The following is a 9208-nucleotide window of genomic DNA, read 5'->3' on the forward strand; positions in this document are numbered from 1 at the left end:
GCAGAGGCCACTGTGAGAGGAGCCCCTCCCTGTTCAGAGGCAGAGGCCACTGGGAGAGGAGTCCCTCCCTGTTCAGAGGCAGAGGCCACTGTGAGAGGAGCCCCCTCCCTGTTCAGAGCCTCAGGGATAAACTCCTCAAGGCTGTTGAGAGCCACCTGACCTCAAGTTACCCCTGCACCCAGACAGGTGCGCTCTTCTTTTCCTCTGAGCATAGGGGCCTCACTTCCAAGGGAGGAGCATCAGGACAATTATTCCTCAGGTGTGGCAGGAGGGCAAAAATGTGTTCTTTTCCTTAATTAAATAGAACAATATGAATTCAAATTTTTTTTAATGTGTATTTTGGGCAGTCTTTCTGTCCAATCCGAGCTGTGAAATTTAAGTATTAAAAACACTAACAACAAGAACAGTCAAAGCCTTCCCATTTTACTGCATTGACTTCAACATACAGTGGGCTGAGTCTAACGGGAAAGGCAAAACCCAGGTGCGAATCAGGCCGGGAGCCAAAGCGAAGTTCCTCCCTCATTCTGCTGAGCAGGGACCAAGGCTGCTTTCACGTTTTTAACTACATTTATATAATTTCGTATTCAAACTCAGCATGTCAAGAAGAAAACTAATATAATTACATATGATTTTGTGATTTTACACAGACAGTATAAGGTTTCCATTTACAGTTTTTAAACTTGCTTCCTCTCTGAATCCCCGCCCAGTCCTGGAGTTGCTGGGATCACAGTGTGCAGTGGCCGGACCCCAGGACAGCTCCTGACGGGTGCAGCCCCGAACACAGCAGCAGCCACACCTCCCGGTGTGAACCAGGGCCTTCCATCACTCAGACTCCCAAATGCCGATAATCGTAGTTTTCCAAGGAATTATTAGCTAAAGTTTTGGACACATAATTTCTCTGAAACTTTCTTCAGGAGTTTTCATATACATGGCACTTTTAATCCATTAGAGAAATAAATGATGGCATAACAAAATATTCAGTATGGGATCACGGTAATTATAAAGTTTAATTAAAGTATCCCACAAGCCTTTATTTAAGTCATTTTGGGCTTTTATTGTGGGAGTCTTTGGGGAACACATGTGTGCTATTCCAGTATACAGGGTAATGACATTTATTTAGCACTCTATTCCCCATTTTTATTTTTTATATAAAACTTAGACACTTAATACTTTAAATTTATTTTTTTGTCTAATTATACAACAAACATTTATTTAAAAATTTGATAACATATGCTTTTTGCAATGCCCATAATCAGAATACACGGTAATAACCAGTGTTAGCATGTTAATAAATGCACTTGTATATGGATTTCTGAATTCCTGTAAATGTTATTTAAACGAATCATGTGGTAGATTTTAAACTTATTTGTTTTGAAAATATAGCATACTTATAAAAGCCCAAAAAGTAATCGCAGAGCTTACAATTAGTACATATAACAAAATCCCATGCAAAACCTCTTGTGGTTCCCTAGCCCACATAGGGGGTCCTTATAGCAGTGTCATAAATCTCTTGCCTTTCTGTATAATTTTACCCCATGCATATGAGTCTTTTACAACTGATTCAGTTTTTGTTTTGTTTTTGCATTCTGCACAAATAAAGTTTTAACATATGTCAAAATTGACCAATTTCTGTTCTTAAGTATCTTTAATGTTATCAATAGAACAAATTAATTAATTTTATCTTCTTAGAGCTGGCAAAGAAAAGTCCATGAATTTTATAAATTGGCTTTATATGCAACAAAATTACTTTTATTCTTTTTAATATACACTTTTTAGGTATCAATATATTAGAAATACTTTCTATGTCACAAAATATCATTCTAAGACTTCATAGTTCAAACATATTTAATTTAACCAACAACCTAGTGGAGAAGTGCTAGCTTCCTTCTAATAATTACGCAATTTCCTAGGATAATTTCATTGAATTACAGTTGTCATGTAATTAGCTTTTGTTACATATTCATCTCAAAAGTTATACTTCCAGCAGTAGTGTATCCAAGAATCAATTTTCCATTATTCTCTATACAACAATATTGTTTCCAGTCTTTATGTTGATGTATTGATTTAAGAGCAATAGTAGGCCACTATTTTAATATGTTTTTATTTAAAATTTACATTGATTTTTGGACAATTAGATTTTATATTTGATTAACTGTCTGTTCTCAAGTTTATTTAACATTCAACTTTTTCATTTTTTTTGAGGAAGTTTGGCAATTTATGCAATTAAATCTATTTTACCATATCCACTATTATTTATGCCATGTCTTGCCTTAATAAATGATTATATAAATATCAACTTATGTTTCCCTCTTGTAGCTTTATATGATTTAATTTTTATAGTAGGCTCCTAGATCATTTGAAAGATAGTCATGTTTAGCGTCACTTTAAATTTTGCCCTAAATTTGATTGTTTTTCAAGAATACTTCAATCTTTCTCTGTCCTTTTTTTAACATTTTATCTTTTTTGTTAAATATCCTTCGTGAGATATCACTGACATAAAAATATGCATGTATTTGAGGTGTACATCTTGATGTCTTGATATGCATATACATTGCAAAATTATCAGGATAATTCAACTAATTGGGATAATTATTACCTCTATGTAGTTACTACGTTGTGTGTGTGTGTGTGTGTGTGTGTGTGTGTGTGTGTGTGTGTGTTGAGAAGATTTTCTTCAAGAGCTAGCCTCTTGGCAAATTTTAAGCATACAACAAAGTATTATTAAGTATTATCACCATGTTGTACATGAGGTCTCCAGAATTTATTCCTCCTGTCTAACTGAAACTTTGAAAAATTTGGCCAAAATCACCCATTTCCTTCTACCCCAGCCTCTGGCAACTACCATCCTACTCTCTGCTTCCTTGGGTTTGATGACTATGGATTCCACATATCAGTAGGATTATGCAGTATTCCTCTTACTGTGTGTTGCTTATTTTGCTTAGCACAATGTCCTTCCGCCTCATCATTGCCTTTATCCATTCATCCATCATAATGGCCCTTCTAATTTGCATTCCCACCAACAGTGTGCAAGGGTTTCCTTTTCTCCACATCCTCTCCAGCACTTCTCTTTTTAGCAGATGTAAACTGATACTTCATTGTGGTTTTTATTTGCATATCCCTGATGATCAGTCATTTCAATCATTTTTCATATTCCTGTTAGCTATTTGTATGTCTTCTTTTGACACATGTTTATTCAGGTCTTTTGCTCACTTTTTAATTTCGTTATTTGCTTTCTTGCTATTGAGTTGTTTGAGTTCCTTAGGGTATCAACTTCTTATCAGATACGTGGTTTACAAACATTTCCTCCCATTCTGTAGGTTTCCTCTTCCTTTTGCTGATTGTTTACTTTGTTGTACAGAAGGTTTTCATTATGATGTAAGTCCATTTGCCGATTTTTGCTGTTGTTACCTGTGCCTTTGGGGTCATATCAAAAAAATCATTGTCTAGATCAGCGTTCTGGCAATTTTCCCCTGTGTTTTCTTCTTGTAGTTTTACAGGTTCAGGTCTTATACTTAAGTCTTTATTTGGTTTGGAGTTAATTTTGACTATTGTATAGAATAAAGGTTTTGATTTTCTCTTTTCTTGCAGTGTAGCATAACATTGTTTATTTAAGATAGTTCCCCTGTTTAGGTGTAGGAACTTATTGCTATGAGCCTGCCTCTTAGAACTGCTTTGCTGCATCTAATAAGTTTTTGTATATTGTATTTCTATTTTCATTTGTCTCAACATATTTTTTAATTTGCCATTTTTTTGACAAATTTGTCATTTAGAAACATATTGTTTAAGATTCACGTTTGTAATCTTCTAAAATTCTGTTACTGATTGCTAGTTCTGTGCCATTGTGGTCAGAAAAGATACTTAATATGATTTCGGTCTTTTAAAATATGTTAAGACTTGTTTGTGGCCTAACAAATAATATATCCCGGAGAATGTACATATTTGTAGATGTCTGTCAGGCTTATTTGGTCTAAAGTGTAGTATAAGTCCGATGTTTTCTTATTGATTTTCTGTCTATACAATCTGACCTTTTTTGAAAAAGGGTTATTGAAGTTCCTCCTGTAATTGTGTTTTAGTCTCTCTCTCTCTCTCACTTGCTCTTTCTCTCTCTCTTTCTCTGTCTCTCCCTCTCATCTGATGCATTAATATTTTCTTTCTATATTTGGGCACTCTGACATTGGGTGCATATATATTTATAATTATTATACTTTCTTACTATATAGGCATACCTTAAAGATATTGTGGGTTTGTTTTCAGACCACAACAATAAAACAATAAAACAAATATAACAATAAAGTGAATTGCACATTTTTTTTAAATTTCCCAGTACATATAAAACTTATTTTACATTATACTGTAGTATATTAGGTTTACAATAACATTATGTCCAAAAAATAGAAATATCTTAATTAAAAATGCTTTACTGGTTATAAATACTAGCAATCATCTGAGCCTTGAGTGAGTCATAATGTTTTTGCTGGTAGAGGGTCTTGCTTCAATGTCGATGGCCGCTGACTGAGTAGGGTGGTGGTTCCTGAAGGCTGAGAGACTGTGGCAATTTCTTAAAATAAGATGACAGTAAGGTTCTTCACACTGAACGGCTTATTTTCACAAAAGATTTATCTGTAACATATGACACTGTTTAATAGCATTTTATCCATAGTACAACATCTTCCAAATTGGAGTCAGTCCTCTCTAACTTTGTTACTGCTTTATCAACTAACTTTGTGTGATAGTCCACATTTTTGCTGTCATTTCAACAATGTTCACAGCATATTCTCCTAGATTCCATCTCAATAAAGCATATTTTTTGCTCATTCTTAAGGAACAACTCATTTTCTGTTAAAATTTCATCATGAGATTACAGCAATTTAGTTAGTCCCGTCTTCAGGTTCCATGTCTAATTCTAGCTCTCTTGCTATTTCCACCACATCTGCAGTCAGCTCCTCCACCGAAATGTGACTCTCTCAAGGTCATCCAGGAGGGTTGCAATCCACTTCTTCCAAACTTCTGATTATGTTGATATTTTGTTCTCCTCTCCTTGAACATGAATATTCTTAACCGCATCAAGAGTGTTAAATTATTTGCAGAAGGTTTTCAACTTACTTTGCCCAAGTCCCCCAGAGAAGTCATGCTCTAAGGCAGCTATAACCTTATGAAATATATTTCTTAAATAAGAAGGCTTGAAAGTCAACTTTATTTCTCAATCTATGGGCTGTAGAATGGATGCTGTGTTAGTAGGCATGAAAATAACATTAATCTTCTTATACATCTCCATCAGAGCTCTTGGGTGACCAGGTGCATTGACAAAGAGTAGTAGTATTTTGAAAGGGATTTTTTTTTCTGAGCAGTAGGTCTGAATAGTGGGCTTAAAATATTCAGTAAACCATGCTGTAAACAGAGGTTCTGTCATCAAGGCTTTGTTGTTTCATTTATAAGGGACAGGCAGAGTCAGTTTGGCATAATTAAGGGTCCTGTGATTTTCAGAATGAAAAATGGACATTGGCTTTAAGTTAAAGTCACCAGCTGCATTAACCCCTAACAAGAGAATTAGACTGTCCTTTGGTAATTTGAAGCCAGGCATTGACTTCTTTTTTCTAGCTGTAAAAGTCCTCGATGACATCCTCTTGCAGTATAAGGCTGTTTTGTCTACGCTGAAAACCTGTCGTTTAGTGTAGCCACTTCTACCAATTATCTTAGCTGGATCTTCCGGATAACTTACTGCAGCTGGTACATCAGCACTTTCTGCTTCACCGTGGACTTATGTTACAAAGAAGACATCTTTTCTTAAATCCCTAGAACCAATCTCTGCTAGCTTCTGATTTTCTTCTGCAGCTTCCTCACCTCTTTCAGTCTTCATTGATTTGGAAAATTGAAGAAAGGGCCTGATCTTTATTTGGCTTTGGCTCAAGGGAATGTTGTAGCTATTTTGTTCTTCTATCCAGATCACTAAAACTTTCTTTATATCAGCAGTAAGGTGGCTTCACTTCCTTATCATTCATGTGTTCACTGAAGTAGCACTTTTAGTTTTCTTTGAATTCACAACTTAGCTGTTTGGTACAAGAGGCCTAGCTTTCTGCCTAGCTCAGCTTTTGACATACTTTCCTCACTATGCTGATTCATTTCTAGCTTTTAAATTAAAGTGACAAATGTATGACTCTTTTTTTAACTTGAAAACATAGAGGTCATTATAAGGTTATTAACCGGCCTGATGTCAATATTGTTGTTTCTTAGAGAATAGAGACCTGAGGAGATGGAAAGAGATAGAGGAATGGCCATTTGATCAAAACACACAGAACGTTTATTAAGCTTCTTGTCATCTGGGTGTGATTTGTGATGCTCCAAAATAATTACAATATTAACACTGAAAATCACTGATTACAGATCATAACACATACAATAGTGATGACAAAATTTAAAATATTGCTAGAAATAACAAATGTGACACAGAGACATGAATTAAGCATGTGCTTTCTGGAAAAATGGCACTGATAGACTTGCTTAATGCAGGGTTACCACAGACTTTCAATTTGTAAAACAATGCACTATCTATGGAGTGCAAGTGCAAGAAAGTGAGTTATACCAGTTTAACTCCTTTCTTCACATTGTTTTTTACAGTTTTGCACTTAATGTCTATTCTATCTGATATAAGTATTGCTACCCCTGCTCTCTTTCAGTTTCCAAGTGTATGAAATATCTTTTTCCATTTCTTCACTTTGTATTTCTGTTATTACCAGGGAAGTGAGTCTCCTGTAGTAACCCTTTAGTTGGGTCTTTTAAAAAAAATTTCATTCATCTAACCCATATCTTTTTATTGGAGAATTTAATCTATTGACATTCAAAGTAATTACTGGTAAGTGAAGACTTGCTAATACTATTTGGTTTCGTTTCTGTAGATCCTTTGTTCCTTTCTTTCTCTCTCGCTGTGTTATTTTCTGATTAGATCATTTTTTCTAGTGGTATGCACTAATTGCTTGCTTTTTAGCTTCTCTGTATGTACTATGGATTTTTGCTTTGTGTTTACCAAGAGACTTATGTAAAACAGCTGATAAATTCAACTTTTATCCATTCCCTTCCACACTGTACGTCTTTGATGTCACCATTTCTCTTTTTATATTGTGTATCTTAAGAAATAATTATAGCTGTGATTATTTTAATTATTTGTCTTTTAATCTTTATACTAAAAATTTAAATAGTTTACACACCACTATTACATTATTAGAATATTCTGAATTTGACAGTGCACTTACTTTTATCATTGAGTTTTCTTCTCTCATATGTTTTCACTTGATCTTAGTCAAAAGGCTGAGAAGTGATTTCTCATATGTTTCTATTTTGCCAATTAGTATCTTTTTCTTTCAGCTTGGATGATTTCCTTTAGCATTTATTAGAAGGAAGATCTATTGATAATAGGATTTCTCAACTCTTTTTTGTTGCTGTTCTGGGAAATTCTTTCTCCTTTAGTTCTGCAATATAGCTTTGCCAGCCAAAGTATTCTTGGTTGGCAGACATTTTTCCTTAAGCATGTTGAATATATTATCTCACTCTCTCCTGGACTCTAAAGTTTCTGTTGGGAAAGTCACAGCAAATCTTACTGAAACTTCCTTATATGTGATATATTTATTTTCCCTTGCTGCTTTTAGAAACTTTTCTTTGTCTTTTATTTTTGACAGTTTGATTATATGTCCTAGTGTAGTCTTGCTTGGATTGTATCTGAAGACCTTTGATCTTCCTATACCTGAATATTAATGTTTCCCAGACATGGGAAGTTTTAAGTTATTCTTTATTTAACTAAAGTTTCTGTCCCTTTGCCTCTTTTCTTCTTTAATTCCTATAGTTCAATATATTCTGTCTTGATTCTATTCTATGATTTCCATAATCTTCCTTAATTTCTATTCATTCTTTTTTCTCTCTGACTGCATATTTTCAAATAACTTGTCTTCTGGTTCACAAAATTTTTCTTCTCCTTGATCATTTCTGCTGTTGGTGTTCATTGCATTTTTCATTCCATTCATTGTATTATTCAGCTCTAATTTTTATATAATTTTTATGATTTAAATATCTCTGTTAAATTTCTTGGCTTGCAAAAATTGAAAAGTGGGACCTACTTAAGCTTAAGAGCATCTGTGCAGCCTAGGAAACTATCAATAGAGTAAATAATGGCTGACTCATAGAATGGGAGGAAATACTTGCAAACTATAAATTCAGCAAAGGCCTAATATTCAGAATCTATAAGAGATTTAGACAAATCAAAAAGCATAGAACAAGTAACTCCCTTAAAAAATGCACAAAGAATATGAACAGACACTTCTCAAAAGAAGACATACAAGCAGCCAACAAACATATGAAAAAATTCTCATTATTACTAATGATCAGAGAAATGCAAATAAAAACCACAATGAGATATCATCTCACACCAGTCAGAATTGCTGTTATTAAAAAGTCAAAAAATAGACCCTGGCAAGGCGGTGGAGAAAAGGTAACAGTTATACACTATTGTTGGGAATGTTAATTAGTTCAGCCACTGTGGAAAGCAGTTTGGAGTTTCTCAAATAACTTAAAGCAGATACCATTAGACCCAGCAATTCCATAATGGGCATACACGCAAAGGAAGCTAGATCATTATAACAAAAAGACACATCATGTACTCATATGTTTCTCATCACACTATTCTTAGTAGCAAAGACATGGAACCAACTTAGGTGCCCATCAGAGGTGGACCAGATAAAGAAAATGTGGTACATATACATCATGGGATACTAAGTAGCCATACAAAGAACAAAATCATGTCCTTTGCAGCAACATGAATGGAGCTGGAAGCCATAATCCTAAACAAATTAACACGGGACAAAAAACCAGATACTGCATTCTCTTATAAGAGGGGACTAAACACTGAGCACTCATGGATATAAACATAGCAAAAATAGACACTGGAAACTACTAGCTGACGGGGAGAGGGAGGCAGAAGAGGTTGAAAAACTACCTGTTAGGTACCATGCTCACTACCTAGATGTAATATACCCACGTAACAAACCTGCACATGCACCTCTGTATCTAACATAAAAGTTGAAAAAAAATTTGTTTGTTAATGTGCTGTTTTTATGATGTTGTTGAATTGCTTCTCTGTATTTTCTTGAAGTTTACTGAGCTTCCTTAAAACAATTATTTTTAGTTTTGTTTTTTGTTTTTGGTCAGGCACTTTGTATAGATC

This window comes from Sapajus apella, unplaced genomic scaffold (genome assembly GCF_009761245.1).
Source record: "Sapajus apella isolate SASKATOON/1434 unplaced genomic scaffold, GSC_monkey_1.0 scaffold165, whole genome shotgun sequence".
Lineage (NCBI taxonomy): Eukaryota > Metazoa > Chordata > Mammalia > Primates > Cebidae > Sapajus > Sapajus apella.